Source organism: Hordeum vulgare, chromosome 3H (assembly GCF_904849725.1).
Source record: "Hordeum vulgare subsp. vulgare chromosome 3H, MorexV3_pseudomolecules_assembly, whole genome shotgun sequence".
Lineage (NCBI taxonomy): Eukaryota > Viridiplantae > Streptophyta > Magnoliopsida > Poales > Poaceae > Hordeum > Hordeum vulgare.
The window spans coordinates 4,713,001-4,735,269 of record NC_058520.1 but is presented as its reverse complement, the minus strand read 5'-3'; the positions used below and the strand labels follow the sequence as shown (position 1 = coordinate 4,735,269).

The 22,269-nt window shown below is 44.1% G+C and overlaps 1 pseudogene; it reads right to left on the bottom strand.

Annotated features, from left to right (window-relative positions):
• Nucleotides 1–7,851: 7,851 nt before the first annotated feature.
• On the bottom strand, nt 7,852–20,667 carry LOC123439157 (annotated as a pseudogene).
• Nucleotides 20,668–22,269: the final 1,602 nt, after the last annotated feature.

The window sequence follows — 22,269 nt, the reverse complement described above, 5'->3', positions numbered from 1 at the left end:
TGTGAGGCAGAAGCTATAAACTGACCAAACTAAAATGTGTCACGGACGATGTAACGGGACCTTCTATAACATGACTCGTGCACTAGGAATGAGGACAGGGAATATCCTATTTCATGCTCTTTGCGTCAAACTGTCGGGCAAACGCACAGAACAGGGCAAACACAGGAGTGATTACATGGGCCGGCCCGTTAACATGTTTAGGTGGTTCCGGTTTTGGGAATCTTCTAGGGTTTTTAGTCGGTTTTTTCCGGTTTTGGAAAACTTCTATAATGTTCACTGAACCTGTTTTTTTAGTTTTCTTTTTCTGTTTTTCTTTTCTGTTTTTGTTTCAAAAAATGTTCTGGATAATAAAAAAATCAGTTTCTTTTTTCTTCATTCTTTTATATTTCTTTCTTTCTGTTTCTGTTTCAAAAAAGTCCTGGATTTTCAAAAAATGTTTTGGAATTTGAAAAAATGTTCCAGAATTTGAAAAAATGTTTCGGAATTTGTAAAAATGTTCCAAAATTTAACAAATTGTTCCATAAATTGAAACAATGTTTCATAATTTGAAAAAATGTTCCAGAATTTGAATAAATGTTTCAGAATTTCAAACAATGTTCCGGAATTTTTATACAAAGGTTTCGTATTTTCCGAAAAATGTTCTGGAATTTGAAAAAATGTTCCAGAATTTTGAAAAAAACGTTCCGGATTTTAGAAAAATGTTCTGGAATTTGAAAAAATGTACCAGAATTTTATAAAAATGTTTCGTATTTTTCAAGAAAATGTTCCGTAATTTAAAAAAAATCCGGCATTTTAGAAGATGTTTCAGAATTTGAAAAATGTTCCGAATATTTATAAATAGTTTCGGATTTTCAGAAAAATGTTACGAAAAAATTGTTTTGTATTTTTCATAAAAATGTTCCGGAATTTCAAAAGTATTCCGGCTTTTGAAAAAATGTTCCGGAATTTGTAAAAATGTTTGCAAATGTTCGTATTTCTGAAAAATGTTCGCGCTTTCGAAACAATGTTTCCTATTTTCAACATATAATAAAAAATTCGGAAAATGTTCCAGAAATCAAAAGGGGAACGCTACGCGTCCGCCGGATGATTTTTAAAAATTATTCGTCACCTAGCTAGCCGTCGGATGCCGATCTAACACCGCACATTCCCGTCGCATGGTCAGCAGTTATTTTCTGAAACGACGCTCGAGTTGCGAAAACTTTCGATTTATTGCAAGAAATAAACTTTGGATCCGTTAATTCCTGAAACAACGGTCGACTTTCAGAAACAATTTGCTTGTTGCAGAATTATTATTTTTCTTCATCTTTCTGTAACATAAATATTTTTACAAAAGAATTTTTTGCAACAACGGTCGAGTTTCAGGAATTTTTGCAACAAAAGTCATGTTGCAGCCGGGATCCATGCTTAACGGAGAGTCGGGCGTGCGAGCAGGGACGCATCTCCAGCGAGGCAGAGAAGCTCCCGGCGGCGGAAGCTTGCCGGCGTCCGCGCCGCAAACCTCCTCGTTCACCGCGCGAGGTGGGGATCTGGCGATCCGGTGAGGTGGGGACCCGGCGAGGGGCTGGATCTCGTCGGTGAGGTGGGGATCCGGCGAGCTGGCGAGGACCGATGGCGGTGGCGGTTCGCCGGACTCCGGCAAGCTCGTCCCTGGTAGCAGAGTAGCCACGACGAGGAACCTGGAGTGCTCCAGCTTCAGCCCCCGTCATGAATCAACGCTTTAGTTTCTGAAACAACGAGCCAGTTTCGGGAAATGGTTCGTGATCGAGGCGAGATCTAACGGACGAGCAGGCGGCGGATGGATCAATCAGATCAGCCGGTGAAACGTAATCTTTTCCCAAACCAAAAAGTGTTCAACGTTTTTTGAAAAAAGGTTCGCATATTTGAAAAATCATCATGTTTTCAGAAACATATTCAATTTAAAATGTTGTAATTTTTGAAAAGGTTCGTCTTTTACAATATGCAGCAGCTACAGAAGCATTTTCTCGCATGTGTTTTTTTACTGTATTATCGATCTGGTGCTACAGTAAAATGGCTACCGGGCCAGCCCAGGTCTGAGTCTTTTGTGCGTTTCCTTGGCAGTCGGGTGCACAAGGCGTCGTATAGAGCTCCCAGAGGACAGCGCGCACCCTCCCCTCCCACCTTTCGCTCCAGGCTCTGAATTTTCAGAGCAAGTCTGCACTCGCATTCATGATTCTCTGCCGAAGATGCGGGACACATACGGCAGCGAGTCTACAGCGGTACTGGTAATCGCAAGAACCCATACGCAGGAGGTCACATTCTTAGCTTTTTAGCTCTCTTTTTTCCTGGACTTTCAAGTCATTTGAATGTTATTTATATGGCTGAAATTAACGCATTAGCAATTTGTTCTTGGTCTACAAGTCGTTTCGACGTTTACATGTCTGAAATTATTGCTGTAGAAATTCGGATGACAGATGCTGGACTTTTTTTTGCCCTGAGAGCGAGGTTGCTGCTGCTGTCCAGTTATTTATAGTGGTTCATATGAGGCAGAGGACTCGTCGTCCTTGCAGTGCTTGTCAATCACACTCGTAATTGCAGAAACGCATACGGCAGGAGGTTGCATTCTTGGCTTGTACAGTAGTTTTCTGCTGAACTTCAAAGTTATTTGGATGATTTTTATACCGTTGGAATTGCCGTCGATTAAATCACAATGCGTGTGACAGCAAGAAATCAGCTTAATTTTTCTCACCTTGAGCTGACGGTGAGGCTGCTGCTGTCAACTAGTTTGGTCCATATGCGACACTGGACTGCAGGTAAACAATCACATTCATGGTTACAAGAACTTAACCTTACCAAAAGTGATAAAAGTGCAGTCGACACGAATTCCTCTGCAATCATCATCATCTCCATACACTGAGCCCAAGTGTCGGGGGATAACCCCGGGGTAGGCTCATCGAGCCTGCTCCTTCATCTCCTGCCCAAAAGGAATGACCAAGTATAATTCCCCAAGGCCCAAGTCCTCTGGCCGGCTAGACTGCACCTACCGGCTGGAGGACGAGACGGCTACCTCTTCTTGACCGCCTTGGCCAAGCCAGCCGGCTAGAAACGAGGCGGCCATGCCCAAGCAGGCTAGCCGGCCGGGGACCTTAAGTCACATCAGGTCGTAGGTCATGACGAGACTCTACGATTAAAGGTGGCTACGCGTCAGCAAAGGTACTGTATCGGAGTGCCTGGCAGGTACGAGCGTCGGCGGCCACGCCGCTGACCTACCCCTGGTCTGATCCATCACCCAGCATAGTATCGGACCGTCAAACTCCCACTCCATTACTGCACTCGACGTGGGAACAGTGGAGGCAGCCGTACTATCTGCCCATGACAAATCTCGCTGGAGGCATGGGAACACTGAGCCCAAGCTTTACAAAGGGAGCACATTTATAAACACCCCTATTCATGTGTTTGTTATCTCTAATACCCAAGTTAATATTTACTGACAGTGTTTATGTTTTTTTTCTGTTTTTATCTTGTCTTCTTCATATGATGAGTGATGAGTTCAGGGCCGGGCCGGTAAAATCCGGGGCCCTGTGCGGAACGAAAAAATGAGGCCCTATTATAGAATAATGCGGCAAACCTTATACGATATCTATCTTTAGGACCTTTCTTAATTGAATTGTCTCTTTTTAAACCTTTTTGTGCTAAGATATCAATTTGTTTAGAATCAAGAGAATTCCAGTTTCTTGAATCAAATATATCAAATTTAAAAGAATCATCAACATCCTCACGAGGTGAACTATTCAAGTTAACATCAATATGATCTTCCTCTACCTCCATATTATCTGTCTCTGTCTGACCATCTCTATCATCATTGTAAGGAACAATTGCAAGTGCAAGGGTAGAAGGATCAACAGACTGATTACCGGATAACACTTGCGGTGGTTTTTTTCTAACAAATTTGTCCATGCCGCCTTTATAAGATTTATTAATTAAAATTTATTCTTCTGCTTTTTCCTTGCGCTTATAGGCACCAGATTGATGTTTCCCATGATGACTCAAATCTATATTATTGATACAATATTAAAAAGATGAATAAAATGAAATTGAAGTTATACAGTAGCATGATGACACTTAGACGAACTGTCTAACTCACTTAGTTTTGGGTCCTGCACGGATGACCTGGGATCGATCCGACGAGACGACGAGTCTCGGCGGCGGCCTGAATCGGATCGCGGGATCGATCTGATGAACAGATGAACTGATCAGTGATGATGCGAACGACGAAGGCGACGAGCACCTGAGTACCTGACGACGAGATATTATTTTCTTACCGAAGCCTGATGCTGATGGGAAAACGTTTTGGCGACGGCGACTCGGCAAACTGCGAGCACGAGACGGCGAGCCGCGAGCACCAGTTCCTCAGAATCCTCACGTTTCGAGATCACGTGTTTTGGCGAGCGAGAGCGATCTCCTTTTGGCGAGCGACAGGGGCGAGGCGGCGAGCGATTGCTGGATCACGGCGTCGTGCCTGGATCGATCGTACTACTACTATCCTAGCGGCTAGCGCTATACGGCTGTAGCTACTACTACTAGCTAACACAGGCCCAGGTCTCTAGCGCTGTACGGCTGTAGGTACTAGCTAACACAGGCCCAGGTCTCGAGGCTCTGTGCGGGGCTGCGGGCGCCCACTGGCCCAGGCGGCAGGCGCCCAGGTCCAGCGAGCGAGCGACGCCCAGATCGATCGCACGCCCACGACCCCACGTCCAGCCGATTTTCCTTTATATACAACTATATCTATATACATATATATATATTTTGGGGCCTTCCAAAATCGTGGGCCCTGTACAGGCTGCACATGTGGCATCACTGTGGGCCCGGGCCTGGATGAGTTAAATTCCTGATCCTTTCTTAATTTATTTTGAGCTAAATTATTCGTTTTGAGGTAGCTATGTATACAATACTGCTCTAAAAATTATTCCTTAGAAAAAGCAACATATGTATTTTTGTTGCCTTGAGACTGATTGAGGTCTAAGATAACTACTGTTGTCCACTGTTTTGCGATGGTCGATAAGCCCCACACCAACACCAGAGCAGCTTTGGATTGATCGGAGACTTACACTGCTACTGACTTCCACTGATTTTGTAATGGAAGCAATCATCATTTTCACAGTAATTTACTTGATGGGGATGATACCGGGCCTGGAATTTTCAGAGCAAGTATACAATCGCATTCATGACTCTCTGCCGAAGATGCGGGACACATAAGGCAGAGGTCATCGCAAGAACCCATACGGCAGGAGGTCACATTCTTAGCTTTTAGTTTTTTTGCTGGACTTCCAAGTCATTTGAATGTCTTTTTATACGGCTGAAATTAACACATATTAAATTGGAATGTGGTAGCAATTTATTCTCGGTCTACAAGTCGTTTCGACGTTTACATGTGTGAAATTATTCCTGTAGAAATTTGGATGACAGAGATGGGACTTTCCTTGCCCTGGCTGTCCTCCCCATCTCTTATTTGGGGATGCCTCTGGCTGAGTCCAGGATCATGGTTAGCGGGTTTGATCCGCTGGTGGGACGAGTAGCGTCCCGTGCGGAGCCCTGGTGCGGCAGGTTCACGTCTAAGGGCAGCAAGACCGTCCTCATTAGCGTTAACCTTGCGAGTCTCCCCATGTATATGATGGGGATGTATATCTTGTCTGAAGGCGTGCATAGCTCCTTTGACAAGGAGCTGGCTAGGTTCTTCTGGCAGGCACGGGATGGTAGCCCCAAATACCACATGGTGAAGTGGGCCGATATTTGCTTACCGAAGGATCGAGGGGGCTTGGGCATACCTGCATCCCGCCGCATGAACGTTGCCCTGATGCTGCGTTGGGTGTGGCGGATCCTGCAGGGAGATGGGGATCTGTGGCTACAATTGATTGAGGCCAAGTACCTTCAGGGTAGACCCCTCTTGGCCTGCTCGCTCGCGACTGGGTCGCAGTTCTGGAAATCTATTCAAGGCATCAAGAGTGATATTAGACTGGGCCTACGGGTCTCGGCGGGCAATGGGTCTGGGACTCAGTTTTGGTTGGACCCGTGGCTGGATGGGGAACCTTTACGCCTGCAATTCCCGATGCTCTTTACTCTTTGCGGCGACCCAACCGCCCTTGTCTCCACGTCCGCTCTGGAGGACGGATGGCATGTTGCGTTCCGCCACCCCCTCGGTACAGCCGAGGTCCACGAGTGGGAGATCTTGAAGGAAGTGGTGCCTCTCCCAGTCTCGTCGGGTAGATATTCTGTGTCTTGGGGTCTTTCTCCTTCGGGAGAATTCTCCGTTAGCTCGGCATATTTGGTTCTGTGCAGGTTGCCGGTCCTTCCGTGGTTATCCCCATTTTGGAAGGCACCGTTGCCCGTGAAGATTAAGATTTTCGTTTGACAGCTTCTCCGTGACTGCCTGCCTTCAGGGACCGAGGTGCTGAAACGTCATGGTCCGGGTAACGGCACCTGTCCCCTGTGCCACGTCCCGAAGACTGGAACTCACATTCTATTCTCCTGCGTTGCGGCACAAGCCCTTTGGTGCTTTGTGCGTGAGGCTCTGGGACCTGAGTGAGAGGCCCATGACCTCGCAGAATTTCTGTATGTAAGGGACACCCAGGCTGGCCGTAAGCGCCGATTGTTCTGGCTGGTATTCGCAGCACTGACGTTGACTCTTTGGACGACTCGCAATAAGATGGTGATTGAGCGGGTGTTTCAGCGGCATGCATCTGACTCGTTCTTCAAATTCTTTGCCTTCTTGCAGCATTGGCATCCGCTCGTTAGGCCCCGAGACCGCGACCAGCTTCAGGGCTATCTGGACGCGCTGATGATGTCCGCCCGGCGGCTCTCCCCCCGCTCCCATGATGCTTAGCTTGCCCCTTTGTTGGCGTTTTCTGTTTTCTTTTTTCCTTTTCTTGGGCGTGACTGTGCTGTTGCCCCAGCGCTCTTTTGTTTTATCACTATGTTGGGCTGTGGTTGTATGGATGCTGGAACTTATGCTTTATATATAAAGCGGGGCGCAAGCCTGTTTCGAGAGGGAGGTGCCCTCGGAGTGAGGTTGCTGGTGCTGTCCAGTCGTTTGCAGTGGTTCATATATATGAACTAGAGCACTCTTCCTTCTCGCAGCGACTGTTTACTGCTGAAGATGCAGGATTGGACGACAGCGAGTCTACAATCGCACTCGTAATCGCTAGAACGCATACGGCAGGAGGTTGTATTCTTGGCTTGTACAGTAGTTTTCTGTTGAACTTTAAATTGGAATGTGTATGACAGCAAGAAAACCAACTTTATTTTTCTTACCCTGACCTAACAGTGAGCTCGCTGGTGCTCTGACTACTTTGGTTCATATGTGTACATCCTAGTTATGCAGAGGATGGGTGTAATGCTTAAACTTTTAAGTAATAAAAGCCTTTTATAAAAAAAATGCAACACTGGACTGCAGGTACACACTCACATTCATGGTTACAAGAATTTGGCCTTAGGAAAAATAGATAAAAGTGTGAACACCGTCGTCGACACGAATTCCTCTACAATCATCATCATTTCCATACACTAAGCCCAAGCTTTATCAATCACAAGGGTTCATACTTCATACAGGATAGGCTGGGTCTGTTCATACCTACTCCAAAAATTTCAAGCATCATCAGCAGCTGAAGAAAACAGGGTACTCTGCATTTTTTACATCATGCTTTTTGTGTGTGTCTTCCGGGAAGATAATTACGTTTCAATTACCATTTTTACATCATTTTTTACATCATCCTCTAACTGCTAAATATTATTACATCTTTCCACATAAAACTTCACAGGACTGGGAAAACATAATAGCAGGTTATTTCTTAAGACTTGAGACCTTAAATCACACACATACACACACACAGACACATGCTACTCATCCTCCTCCGAGATCTCTGTCAGCTCGGACAACAAAGTGTACGAATCTGGGACAGCGATGTGATCGTCGTCGCAGAAGAATGGCCTGGAAGGCATCTGCAGGCCATCAAAGCCACCTTCCAACATGTCTATGACCTCGCTCATCGTTGGCCTGTCATGTGACTTCATCTGAATGCACCATAATCCAACGATGCACAGCTTCTTCTCCAATTCATGCATGCTTGCAACTGGACATATCGCATCTACTACTGGAGCAGTTAGTTTGTCATACACCCATGATGGGTAGTAAGACTGGCTTGAGTTCGCCGCATTTGGATCAGCGTTCCTTCTTCCTCCAGTCATCTCCAACAACAACATTCCAAAGCTGTAAACGTCAGACTTGCTCGATATGACACCAAAGCTCCTGGATATCATCTCAGGAGCTATGTACCCAATTGTTCCACGTAGGGCTCTCGATGGCACAAAACTGTTGTCCCTTGGGTATAATTTAGCGAGACCGAAATCAGCAACTTTAGGGATGAAATTGTTGTCTAGCAAGATGTTGTGCGGCTTGATGTCGAAGTGGAGAATCTGCATCTCGCAACCCTGGTGCAGGTAGTTGATACCCCTCGCAATGCCCAAAGCGATCTCGTTGAGCTTGTCCCAGGAGAAAGTCTTCTCAGCCGAGAAGATGTACTTGTCCAGAGAACCTTGAGGCATGTACTCGTAAACCAGTGCTCTCCTCATTTCCTCTGAGCAGAATCCCATGAGGCGCACCACGTTAACGTGATGGATCCTACCGATGGTTGAGACTTCATTGATAAAATCTTCTCCATTGCAGTTAGGATTGCCCTCTAGCATCTTGACAGCAACATGAACATTGCCTGGCAATAGCACACCCTTGAACACAGACCCGTAGCCTCCCTGACCCAGCTTATCTCTGAAATGGCTTGTGATTGCTGTGATGTCAGTGTAGGCATACCTCATTGGACCTAGCATTTGTTGCATTCGGAGGAACTTCTCGACAGCATCAATTGTGATCCTCGTTTTCCAATACTTGTGGGCGAGGAAGATCAACACAGCCAGTGGTGCCAACACAAACCTGCATAACACTGCATAAACAAGTTTATATAGTTTTAGTGGGTGGGTACACACATGCGTAGATGTGATGATGAAGAAACTGCAATTAAGATCAGAACATTCGGAATTACCAGCTAGCCACTTCATAGAGAAGAAGACTAACGCTATGATTCCTGAGGGATAATCATCATATCCAGTTGCATACAGTGAGCACTCCCAGAAAGCTCCATCGACCAAAAGAATTTTCCGAACACAACTCTTGACGCCATCACTACAATCCTGCGATAAGTCGCTGCAATACCATCCAACGAGACATAGAAGGAATGAAAGAGGGGCTTAACGGTTTTGGGATAAGACACTTATACAGGCAAAACTCACCGAAACTGGAGTATTAGGCACTCTTTAATGATTATGCTACTCAGGCCAATGTCATATCTGAAAGGGAATCGAACAGCAAATCCAATCCTCATGGATTTCACAACATCTGCATAACTTGCATTTTCTAGCGGCCCTAGACTGTCCCAAGGCCGAGGAATTCTAGCCAAGTAACCACAAGAAAGCTCGAGATACTCCATTGAATAAGATCCATAACCAGTTAACACATAAAATAAGTATGATTTGTGCTAAGGCAAGCAACAGGCATGTACATACCATTGTCCTTTACTTCCCGAGAGCATGTAAGAAAGCAAGCCTTATTATATGAAAGGGGTTCCAATTCGACTTCCATGTGGTTCTGGTATCTGAACGGAGGCCGATTCCACCGAGGTAGAGGGCAGCTGTTGTATAAATCCATGTCGGCATCGACGACCCAGAAGGAAGAACTACTGTAGTTGATGGAAGATACATAGTATGTTGCATCGTCGATGTGAATTGAAGCCTTCGTACCACTGCAAATTAGCTCGTAAGATGGATAACCACACCCAGGTGGATCACTTGCCTGACGAAATGGAGATGACACATTTCTGAGAGGGCCACACGAGAAAGAAGGACAATCAGGCAAATGATGCCGCCCTTCGACCTGATCTGCAGCAAGAACTACAAGCACAGACGAGATAGTTAAGATCTTGAGAGCAGTGCGCATTGCCATGGCAGACACACAGACGAGTAGAGATGAATGGCCGAATAAGTGAGTGGCTGCCAAAATAAAAAAAAGAACTCCAAAGAATGGACATTACATGCCAACTAGTGCCTCTACATGAACGTGATGTTTCTGGCTAGGAGACTTGGCTACTAGCTGCCAACTAAAGTTGGGTGCATACCACCTACTGGCTCGTCTAAGTGATGGTGATGTTCTTGACCGGTGACCTCTTGTTGGTTTACAGAAGAGTCCTGTACTGGTCCAATCCTGTCCTAGTCATATTAACATGGAATTCAGTGCCTTGAGAAGATGACAAATAACAGGGATCATAAAATGGATAATAAGAAAATATCATTCATTGGAGATATTGGTTTTACAGTTAGCAAGGCATGTTTTTGCAAAAATGAAAAACTAAGGCTGATCCAATTCCTCATATTTATCTAGTTCACTAAACCCCTACTAATATGAAACTAACTCCCCAGAATATCTTCAAACCACGTGCAGATTAAATCGGTAGATTCATTGATATTTACCTTGGTTCCAAGTGCCTGCAGATTACAATTTATAATGGACATCATTTAAACCACACCCGACTGAAAAATACTGAAATAAACTATTAAGTGGAAGCTTTTTCTGTACAGGACTAACTAAAAGCATTTTCCATAACGCAAGGTCAATTATTTCCAATATTTTAAATAGCGGGCTATGCCATTTAGCAGCGGCTCGATCAGAAGCTATGAAAGGCTATAGCGGAGCAAAACCTTATTTAGCATTTCTCTTAAATCATGAAAATATGATATATTGCATATACTTTACATATACACATGTTCGCACATCAAAATGGGAGTACCAAGAGGCATCCATGAGTAGAAAAGAAGGCTTTCGTCCACTTGATGAAATCCCATTAGTCCCGGTTCACTCACGAACCGGTACCCATGGGGGCATCGGTCCCGGTTTGTGAGGCTAGGGCGCCAGCCGGGCCTGATGGGCTATTGGTCATGGTTCGTATGACCCATTTGGTCTCGGTTCCGCACACGAACCGGGACCACTGTGACTCGCTCCTGACTCACAACAATTAGTCCCGGTTTGTGGGTGGAACCGGGACCAAATGTTGAACTCTAGTTTCGATTCCAACCACAAACTCGGACCAAATGGTTGGCCTATATATACCCCCCACCCGCGAGCAGAGCAGTGCACTGCTCTGTTTTTTTGGATGGCTGTGGAAGAGCTTTGTGGTGCTCTAGCTCACCTCCTATGCACATGAGGTGTTCGATGAAATGCCCGAGCCACACTTAAGCTTTCTCCTCTCGAATCTCCTTGTCCAAGCTCCATTTTCCTCAAGTTTTGTGTAGCTTTGGCGGCCCGTCCTGTCCCGTCCCCGTCTTCACCGTCGTCAATCGTCCGCGCCCACCTCATGCCTGCTCAACATGAAGGTCCCGTCTAGCTTCTCGTCGAATATAAAGGAAATAATAAATATGGCAGAGAAAAAGTTTCAGAACCTAAAGTCTCATGACTGTCACGTGATTATGACGAAACTGCTTCCAGTTGCATTGAGGGAGCTTCTACCGAAAAACGTTCGATTAGCCATTGTGAAGCTATGTGCATTCCTCAATGCAATCTCTCAGAAGGTGATCGATCCGGTAATCCTGCCAAGGTTAAGGAGTGATGTGGTGCAATGTCTTGTTAGTTTCGAGCTGGTGTTCCCACCATCCTTGTTCAATATTGATGACCCACAAGTATAGGGGATCAATCGTAGTCCTTTCGATAAGTAAGAGTGTCGAACCAAACGAGCAGCAGAAGGATCTGACAAGTGGTTTTCAACAAGGAAATATCTGCAAGCACTGAAATTATCGGTGACAAGTGATTGTGTGTTGAGATGATTCGTAGCAAGCAACAAGTAACAAAAGTAGCAATGGTGCAGCAAAGTGGCCCAATCCCTTTTGTAGCAAGGGACAAGCCTGGACAAAGTCTTATAGGAGGAAAAATGATCCCGAGGACACACGGGAATTTCTGTCATGCTAGTTTCATCATGTTCATATGATTCGCGTTCGTTACTTTGATAGTATGATATGTGGGTGGCCGGCGCTTGGGTACTGCCCTTACTTGGACAATCATCCCACTTATGATTAACCCCTCTCGCAAGCATCCGCAACTACGAAAGAAGAATTAAGACAAAGTCTAACCATAGCATTAAACTAGTGGATCCAAATCAGCCCCTTACGAAGTAACGCATAAACTAGGGTTTAAGCTTCTGTCACTCTAGCAACCCATCATCTACTTACTACTTCCCAATGCCTTCCTCTAGGCCCAAATAATGGTGAAGTGTTATGTAGTCGACGTTCACATAACACCACTAGAGGAAAAACAACATACAACATATCAAATTACCGAACGAATACCAAATTCACATGACTACTATTAGCATGACTTATCCCATGTCCTCAGGAACAAACGTAACTACTCACAAAGCATAATCATATTCATGACCAGAGAGGTAATGAGTAGCATCAAGGATCTGAACATAAACTCTTCCACCAAATAATCCAACTAGCATCAACTACAAAAAGTAATCAACACTACTAGCAACCTTACAAGTACCAATCGGAGTCGCGAGACGGAGATTGGTTACAAGTGATGAACTAGGGTTTGGAGATGAGATGATGCTGATGAAGATGTTGATGGTGATGAGTCCCCTCCGATGAGAGGAGTGTTGGTGATGACGATGGCGATGATTTCCCCCTCTGGGACGGAAGTTTCCCCGGCAGGATCGTCCTGCCGGAGCTCTAGATTGGTTCTGCTCAAGTTCCGCCTCGTGGCGGCGGCGAAACCACGAAAAAGCTCCTCCTTGATTTTTTCCTGGACGAAACCCTCCATATAGCAAAAGAGGGGGGCCAGTGGGCCAGTGGGTTGCCCACAAGCCCCCATGGCGTGGCCTGGGGGCGTGACCGCGCCGTGCAGGCTTGTGGGCACCCCCTGGTGCCCCTCTGGCACTTCTTCGGCCCAGTATTTTTGATAAATTGGGAAAAAATCCTCGTTTATTTTCACGGCGTTTGGAATTGCGCAGAATAGGTATCTCAACTTTGCTCCACTTTCAGGCCAGAATTTCAGTTGCTGGTATTCTCCCTCTTCATGTAAACCTTGCAAAATAAGAGAGAAAAGGCATAAGAATAGTACCGTGAAGTGAAATAACAGGCAAAGAAGCGATAAATATCAACATGAAAACATGATGCAAAATGGACGTATCAACTCCCCCAAGCTTAGACCTCACTTGCCCTCAAGCGAAAGCCGAGCTCAATAAATATGTCCACATGTTTAGGAAGAGAGGTGTCGACAAAACAAGATACGAACATGCATGCATCATGATCAAGCTCAGGACAACAATACCAACATATAATCTCTCATGCTAAAGTGATAATTCCTTCACAAAGTAAAGCATGGATCAAGAACCTTACCGAGAAGTAACAACCGATTGCCTTTAGTCACTGAAGCAATTGCAATCTATCACAACATCAGAAAGAGTCAAATAAGAGCTTGTAAAGCAAATCCACATACTCAATCATTCTTTCATTCTCTACAATTGCTACAACTCACGTGGTACTCATGAGATCAAAGTTTCAGCTGAACACAGAGAAAGATAGGGGATTATAGTATTGCCTCCCAACTGCTTACCTCAAGGGTAATGTCAACAATAATAATTCATGAATGCCTACCTCCAAGTTGACATATGAATATAGATCTTTCCCAAGCATGTGACGGTAGCCAAGACAAAGGCAAAATAAGGAATTGGTGAAGATCACCATGACTCTTTCAAGGGCAAAAAGTAAAGGTACAAGATAAGCCCTTCGCAGAGGGAAGCAGAGGTTGTCATGCGCTTTTGAGGTTTGGATGCGTGTCCTCTTAGTGCGGAGGAACGTCACTTTATATTGCCTCCTGTGATAAAGAACTTTATTATGCAGTGTGTCGCTTTTATGTCTTCCTCATCACATGCTCGTATAAAGCTTATTTTCCACACACTAATAGATCATACATATTAGAGAGCAATTTTTATTGCTTGCACCGATGACAACTTACTTGAGGGATCTTATTCAATCCATAGGTAGGTATGGTGGACACTCATGGCAAAACTGGTTTGAAGGTTTATGGATGCACAAGTAGTATCTCTACTTGGTGCGGGAGGTTTGGCTAATGTGAGGTGGAAGCAATCGTCACATGCTAAGGGATCTCTAATCATATAACATTGTTCAGAGCCAAGCAAACACAATCCATTACGTTGTCTTCCTTGTCCAACATCTACTTTTGGGCATGCAATAGTTTGGTGAGTGTTCACAATCATAGATGGTGTCAGAGATGATATATTTATATGTGAACCTCTCCTTCCTTATCACTTCCTATTAATTGCAACAATGACCAAGGTCTACGTTTGCCTACCCTCAACAAGTTTCAATCCTCATTCTTTTTATATGTGAAGCCATCAATTCCCATAAGATCATTACATGATCTTTCATGCTTTTGTTCTATTCTCACTCTTTTGATCATGGCAAGAGGCAAAGCCCTTTAACTAAGACACTCTTTATTATATGGCTCACGAGCTCGAATACATCGGGGGTGACACAAAGAAAAACTCAAGACTAAAACACTAAGACTTTAAAACTACTAGAGAAAAAAGAAAACTGAAAAGGAAAACTAGAACAAAGGTAAAGGCAAAAGATGTGATGGTGATACGATACCGGGGCAACTCCCCCAAGCTTGGCAAAAGCCAAGGGGATTGCTCATACCAATGCTCAGTTGTCTTCCTTTGGTGGCGAAGGTGGTGGAGTTGTTGAAGAGGTCTTGAGCTTGTTTAATTTCCTCTTGAGCATAAAATTCTGCTCCCTTAGATCATCATTTCCTCTTCAAGCTTCAACACCCTTTGGCATAATTCCTGCTTACTCTCCTGCAAGAAACCAGAAGGGATAAACAAGGTCTTAGGCTTCTTCCTTGAGTCAGGGAGGCTCGACTTCTTGAACTCCACATGCGTGCGTCCAGGTTGAGGAAGAGGAGCCTCCTCTTCATCGGAACTCGTTTGTTCCTTCTCCTTGGATCATAATATTCTTCCTCATCAGAGGTCCAGCCATAAGGATCAAAGTCCCCATAGACCTTGGGTTTAGCAAGGTAATCAGCCACATAGCTCTCCCCCTCTGAATCCTGAGAAGACATCTTGGCCTTGATCTGCGGCAGAAAATAGGCTCGAAACGAAAAACAGAGGAAATCTGCGTGATGCAGGGGTCAGACCAAACGGAAGTATATATAATGATTTTTTTCAGACCAGAAGGAGTACCCTGCACGAAAACCGAGTCCAGGAGGCGCACGAGGTGGCCACAAGCCCTCACGGCGCAGCCAGGGGGTGGGCCCACGCACGTGCAGGCTTCTCGCCTCCTTGCGCACTTTCCGGACTACTTCCAATTTTTGTATTTTTTCAAGTATTCCAAAACGGAGAAAATTTCCTATTGGCAAAGTTTTGGACTCCATTTTCTTACCGAATCACATACCTCTTCGTTTTCGGAGTCTGAAACAGGCTGATCAATATCCCTTAGGTATTCTTCCGGAGTTATGGTATTGATGATATTGCTTTCAACATTTATGGGAGTACCTGAGATATAATGCTTGATTCTCTGCCCATTTACAACTCTCGGACAATTACCTTTCGTGTTGTTGATCTTGATAGTACCAGAACGATTTACTTCCTCAACAACATAGGGACCTTCCCATTTAGAGAGAAGCTTGCCTGCAAAGAATCTTAAACGAGAGTCATATAGCAAGACATAATCACCTATATTGAACTCACGCTTTTGTATCCTCTTATCATGCCACCTCTTAACCTTCTCTTTGAACAGCTTGGCATTCTCATATGCCTGCGTTCTCCACTCATCAAGCGAGCTAATATCAAATAACCTCTTCTCACCGGCAAGTTTGAAATCAAAGTTGAGCTCTTTGATTGCCCAATAAGCTTTATGCTCTAGCTCAAGAGGTAAGTGACATGCTTTCCCATACACCATTTTGTACGGAGACATGCCCATGGGATTCTCATAGGCAGTTCTATAAGCCCACAATTCATCATCGAGCTTCTTAGACCAATTCTTTCTAGATCCGTTGACACTCTTTTGTAGAATCAGTTTAATCTCTCTATTACTTAGCTCTACTTGACCACTTGACGGAGGGTGATAGGGAGACGCAATTCTATGGTTGACATCGTACTTAGCAAGTGTTTTACGGAAAGCACCATGAATGAAGTGTGAACCACCGTCGGTCATTAGATATCTAGGGACTCCAAATCTAGGGAAGATAACTTCTTTCAGCATCTTGATAGAGGTGTTGTGATCAGCACTACTAGTGGGGATATCTTCCACCCACTTAGTGGCATAATCAACAGCAACTAAGATATGCGTATACCCGTTGGATTTGGGAAAAGGTCCCATATTATCAAAGCCCCAAACATCAAATGGTTCAATGACAAGTGAATAGTTCATAGGCATTTTCTGACGTTTGCTAATATTACCTATTCTTTGACATTCGTAATAGGACAAGACAAACTGACGGGCATCCTTGAAGAGAGTGGGCCAATAGAAACCTGATTGCAATACCTTGTGTGCAGTTCTATCTCCCGCATGGTGTCCTCCGTAGGCCTCGGAGTGACACTTCTGTAGGATCTGTCCCTTTCATGTTCAGGTACACAACGTCTAATAACACCATCTACTCCTTTATAAAGGTGAGGATCATCCCAAAAGTAGTGTCTCAAGTCAAAGAAGAATTTCTTCTTTTGCTGGTATGTCAAACTAGGTGGTATGTATTTGGCAACGATATAGTTTGCATAATCAGCATACCACGGTGCACTACATGAAGCATTGATGACATTCAATTGCTCGCCGGGAAAGCTATCATCAATAGGTTGTGGGTCATCTAGAACGTTCTCCAACCTAGATAAGTTATCTGCTATTGGGTTATCAGCACCCTTTCTGTCGACAACGTGCAAATCAAATTCTTGTAGCAAGAGAACCCATCTGATAAGTCTAGGTTTAGCGTCCTTCTTCTGCATGAGGTACTTAATAGCAACATGATTAGTGTGAATAGTGACTTTGGAATCAACTATGTAAGACCTGAACTTTTCACATGCAAACACGACCGCTAAAAATTCCTTCTCCGTAGTGGCATAGTTTCTCTGGGCACTGTCTAGAGTTTTACTAGCGTAGTGCATAACATTCAACTTCTTGTCAACTCTTTGCCCTAGAACAGCACCAACAGCATAATCACTAGCGTCACACATGATCTCAAAAGGTAAGTTCCAATCAGGTGGTTGAACAATAGTTGCAGTTATCAAAGCCCTCTTAAGTATTTCGAAGTCTTCCTCACAATCATCGTAAAAAACAAAAGGAATATCCTTTTGTAAGAGATTGGTAAGAGGCCTAGAAATCTTAGAGAAGTCGTTAATGAACCTTCTGTAGAAACCAGCATGACCAAGGAAACTTCTTATACCTTTGATATCTGTGGGGTATGGCATTTTCTCGATTGCACCAACCTTAGCCTTATCGACTTCAATACCTCTTTCAGAAATTTTATGTCCTAAGACGACGCCTTCATTAACCGTAAAGTGGCACTTCTCCCAATTCAAGACAAGATTGGTGTCTTTACATCTCTGTAAGACTCGATCAAGGTTGCTGAGGCAATCATCAAAGGAAGACCCGTAAATGGAAAAGTCATCCATGAAAACCTCGACAATCTTTTCACAAAAGTCATAGAATATATCCATCATACATCTTGGAAAGGTGGCAGGTGCATTACATAAGCCAAAAGGCATACATCTATAAGCAAAGGTACCAAAAGGGTAGGTGAAAGTGGTTTTCTCCTGATCAGATTGTGCAACTGGTATTTGGGAGAAACCAGAATAACCGTCTAGAAAGCAGAAGTGTGTGTGTTTGGACAGTCTTTCTAGCATTTGGTCGATAAAAGGCAAAGGTTAATGATCTTTCCTAGTGGCTTTATTCAATTTCCTAAAATTGATCACCATCCTATAACCAGTAATAATCCTCTGTGGGATCAGTTCATCCTTATCATTAGGGACAATGGTAATGCCTCCCTTCTTAGGGACGCAATGCACCGGACTCACCCAATCGCTATGAGCAACAGGATAGATAATACCTGCTTCCAGGAGCTATAGTATTTGATTTCTTACTACCTCTTTCATCTTAGGATTCAATCTCCTTTGATGATCAGCAACTGGTTTGAAGTCAGGATCAGTTTTAATCTTGTGCTGGCATAGGGTAGGACTAATGCACTTAAGATCATCAAGAGTATATCCAATAGCAGCACGGTGCTTCCTCAGAGTTTTTAGTAACTTCGTTTCTTCATGCTCTGAGAGGCCAGCACTAATAATGAGAGGATATATCTCCTTTTCGTCAAGGTAGGTATACTTAAGAGTATCAGGCAACTGTTTAAGCTCGAACATAGGATCACCCTTTGGTGGGGGTGGATCCCCAAGCAGATCAACAGGCAAATTGTTCTTAAGGATAGGATATTGTTCTAAGACAACTCTATCTATCTCATCCCTTTCATCCATATGCATATCATTTTCGTGCTCAAGCAAGTATTGCTCTTAGGGATCAGTAGGAGGCACGGCAATAGAAGCGAAGGCAATAGTTTCATCCCTACTAGGCAACTCCTTTTCATGAGGTTGTCTACCAAACTTAGAGAAATTGAACTCATGTGACACACCTTCAAAGCCAACAGTGACAGTTTGCTTCTCACAATCAATATGAGCATTGAGAGTATTGAGGAAGGGTCTGCCAAATATGATGGGACAAAAGCTATCTTGTGCAGTAGCAAGAACGAGGAAATCAGCAGGATACTTCGTTTTACCACACAAGACTTCAACATCCCTAACAATTCCCACAGGCCAGATAGTATCTCTACTGGCAAGCTGAATAGTGACATCAATAGGCTCTATCTCAACAGGTGCAATCTCATCTTTGATTTCATCGTATAAGGATTGAGGTATTGCACTAACACTAGCACGCACGTCACATAAACCATGATAACAATGATCTCCTATCTTAACAGAAACCACATGCATGCCAACAATAGGCCTATGTTTGTCTCTAGTGTGAGGTTTAGCAATTCTAGCAGCATCTTCACAGAAGTGAATATTATGTCCCTCAACATCGTCGGACAGAAGATCTTTGATAATAGCAATGCTAGGTTCAACTCTAATTTTCTCAGGGGGTGCAGGTGTTCTAATATAGCCTCTAGGTATCATAGTTGAAGCTTTAGAATGTTCCTTTATCCTAACAGGGAAAGGTGGTTTCTCAATGTAAGCACTGGGAACAACAGGATCATTATAGGCAATGACTTTCTCTTCAACTGGAGTGGGTTTAACTACATTGACTTGTAAAGGAGGATGATATTTAAACCACTTCTCTTTGGGGAGATCAATATGAGCAGCAAAGGATTCACACAATGAAGCTACTATCTCAGAGTCAAGTCCATACTTAGCACTAAAATCACTAAAGGTATTTGTCTCAACAAAGGATTAAACGCAATCAAACGTGAAATTCATACCTGGTCCTTACCTTCTTCAAGCTCCGAATCTTTAGAGTTGTTTTTAATTCTCTCCAATAAATTCCATTTGAAGTCAATATCTCTCTTCATAAAAGAACTGGTACAGGAAGTGTCAAGCATGGTGCGATCATCATGCGAAAGCCGAGCATAGAAGTTCTGAATGATAATTTCTCTCGAGAGCTCATGATTTGGGCATGAACATAGCATTGATTTAAGCCTCCCCCAAGCTTGAGCGATGCTTTCTCTGTCACAATTCTTGACGCCATCACTACAATCCTGCGATAAGTCGCTGCAATACCATCCAAGGAGACATAGAAGGAATGGAAGAGGGGCTTAACGGTTTTGGGATAAGACACTTATACACGCAAAACTCACCGAAACTGGAGTATTAGGCACTCTTTAATGATTGTGCTACTCAGGCGAATGTCATATTTGAAAGGGAATCGAACAACAAATCCAATCCTCATGGATTTCACAACATCTGCATAACTTGCATTTTCTAGCGGCCCTGGACTGTCCCAAGGCCGAGGAATTCTAGCCAAGTACCCACAAGAAAGCTCGAGATACTCCATTGAATAAGATCCATAACCAGTTAACACATAAACATAAGTATGATTTGTGCTAAGGCAAGCAACAGACATGTACATACCATTGTCCTTTACTTCCCGAGAGCATGTAAGAAAGCAAGCCTTATTATATTAAAGGGGTTCCAATTCGACTTCCATGTGGTTCTGGTATCTAAACGGAGGCCGATTCCACCGAGGTAGAGGGCAGCTGTTGTATAAATCCATGTCGGCATCGACGACCCAGAAGGAAGAACTACTGTAGTTGATGGAAGATACATAGTATGTTGCATCGTCGATGTGAATTGAAGCCTTCGTACCACTGCAAATTAGCTCGTAAGATGGATGACCACACCCAGGTGGATCACTTGCCTGATGAAATGGAGATGACACATTTTTGAGAGGGCCACACGAGAAAGAAGGACAATCAGGCAAATGATGCCGCCCTTCGACCTGATCTGCAGCAAGAACTACAAGCACAGACAAGATAGTTAAGATCTTGAGAGCAGTGCGCATTGCCATGGCAGACACACAGACGAGTAGAGATGAATGCCGAATAAGTGAGTGGCTGCCAAAATAAAAAAAGAACTCCAAAGAATGGACATCACAAGCCAACTAGTGCCTCTACATGAACGTGATGTTTCTGGCTAGGAGACTTGGCTACTAGCTACCAACTGAAGTTGGGTGCATACCACCTACTGGCTCGTCTAAGTGATGGTGATGTTCTTGACCGGTGACCTCTTGTTGGTTTACAGAAGAGTCCTGTACTCGTCCATTCCTCTCCTAGTCAAATTAACATGGAATTCAGTGCCTTGAGAAAATGACAAATAACAGGGATCATAAAATGGATAATAAGAAAATATCATTCATTGGAGATATTTTTTTTGAAGGCAACCGCAATTCTCATTAACTATTACGGCATGAGGGCAAATCCCCCTCAACACAAATTGCCACTTGGGCATGAACAATGTTTCCCCACTCCTCAAAGTGGTTCGGTAAATACGTACGACCCGTACATGCTAGTTGATGGGCAACACTATTAGCGTCTCGCCGGCAAAGGGAGATCTTCTGTTGGGAAAACCAGATCTTCAGTTGGTGTTGGGGATATTACCTATTGATAACCCGCCCTGGTTGGGCCGGGTCACCAAATCAGGCGATTCATCGAAGCGTGGTTCGGGCCTTGGCCTGGCAAGACCAAAGGTTGTATGCCGGTTTACAACTTCCGAAAGGTTTCCAAGCTTTGGAAGATGGCGACTTAGAGATCGTAAGGGTCACGGTTTGTAGAAAGGAAAGTACCCTTGTGAACCCTAGGGACTCGACCTGTATATAAAGGCGAGTCCCAGGGAAGAAGAGGGCAGGTTAGAAATCATCGATTGCTAGGTCTGGCGAGTTACGCCCTCTTTGTAATCGAAACTCCATCAATACAACTCAAAGCAGGACGTATGACTTTACCTCCTCACGAGGGGCCGAACCTGGGTAAATCGTCGTCTCTCTCCCGTTCAACCCCTTTGAGTCGCCTGTTGGAATTATGCCCTAGAGGCAATAATAAATATAGTTATTATTATAATTCCTGTATCAAGATAATAGTTTATTATCCATGCTATAATTGTATTGAATGAAGACTCATTTACATGCGTGGATACATAGACAAAACACCGTCCCTAGCATGCCTCTAGTTGGCTAGCCAGTTGATCGATGATAATCAGTGTCTTCTGATTATGAACAAGGTGTTGTTGCTTGATAACTGGATCACGTCATTGGGAGAATCACGTGATGGACTAGACCCAAACTAATAGACGTAGCATGTTGATCGTGTCATTTTGTTGCTACTGTTTTCTGCGTGTCAAGTATTTATTCCTATGACTATGAGATCATATAACTCACTGACACCGGAGGAATGCTTTGTGTGTATCAAACGTCGCAACGTAACTGGGTGACTTTAAAGATGCTCTACAGGTATCTCCGAAGGTGTTAGTTGAGTTAGTATGGATCAAGACTGGGATTTGTCACTCCGTGTGACGGAGAGGTATCTCGGGGCCCACTCGGTAATACAACATCACACACAAGCCTTGCAAGAAATGTAACTTAGTGTAAGTTGCGGGATCTTGTATTACGGAACGAGTA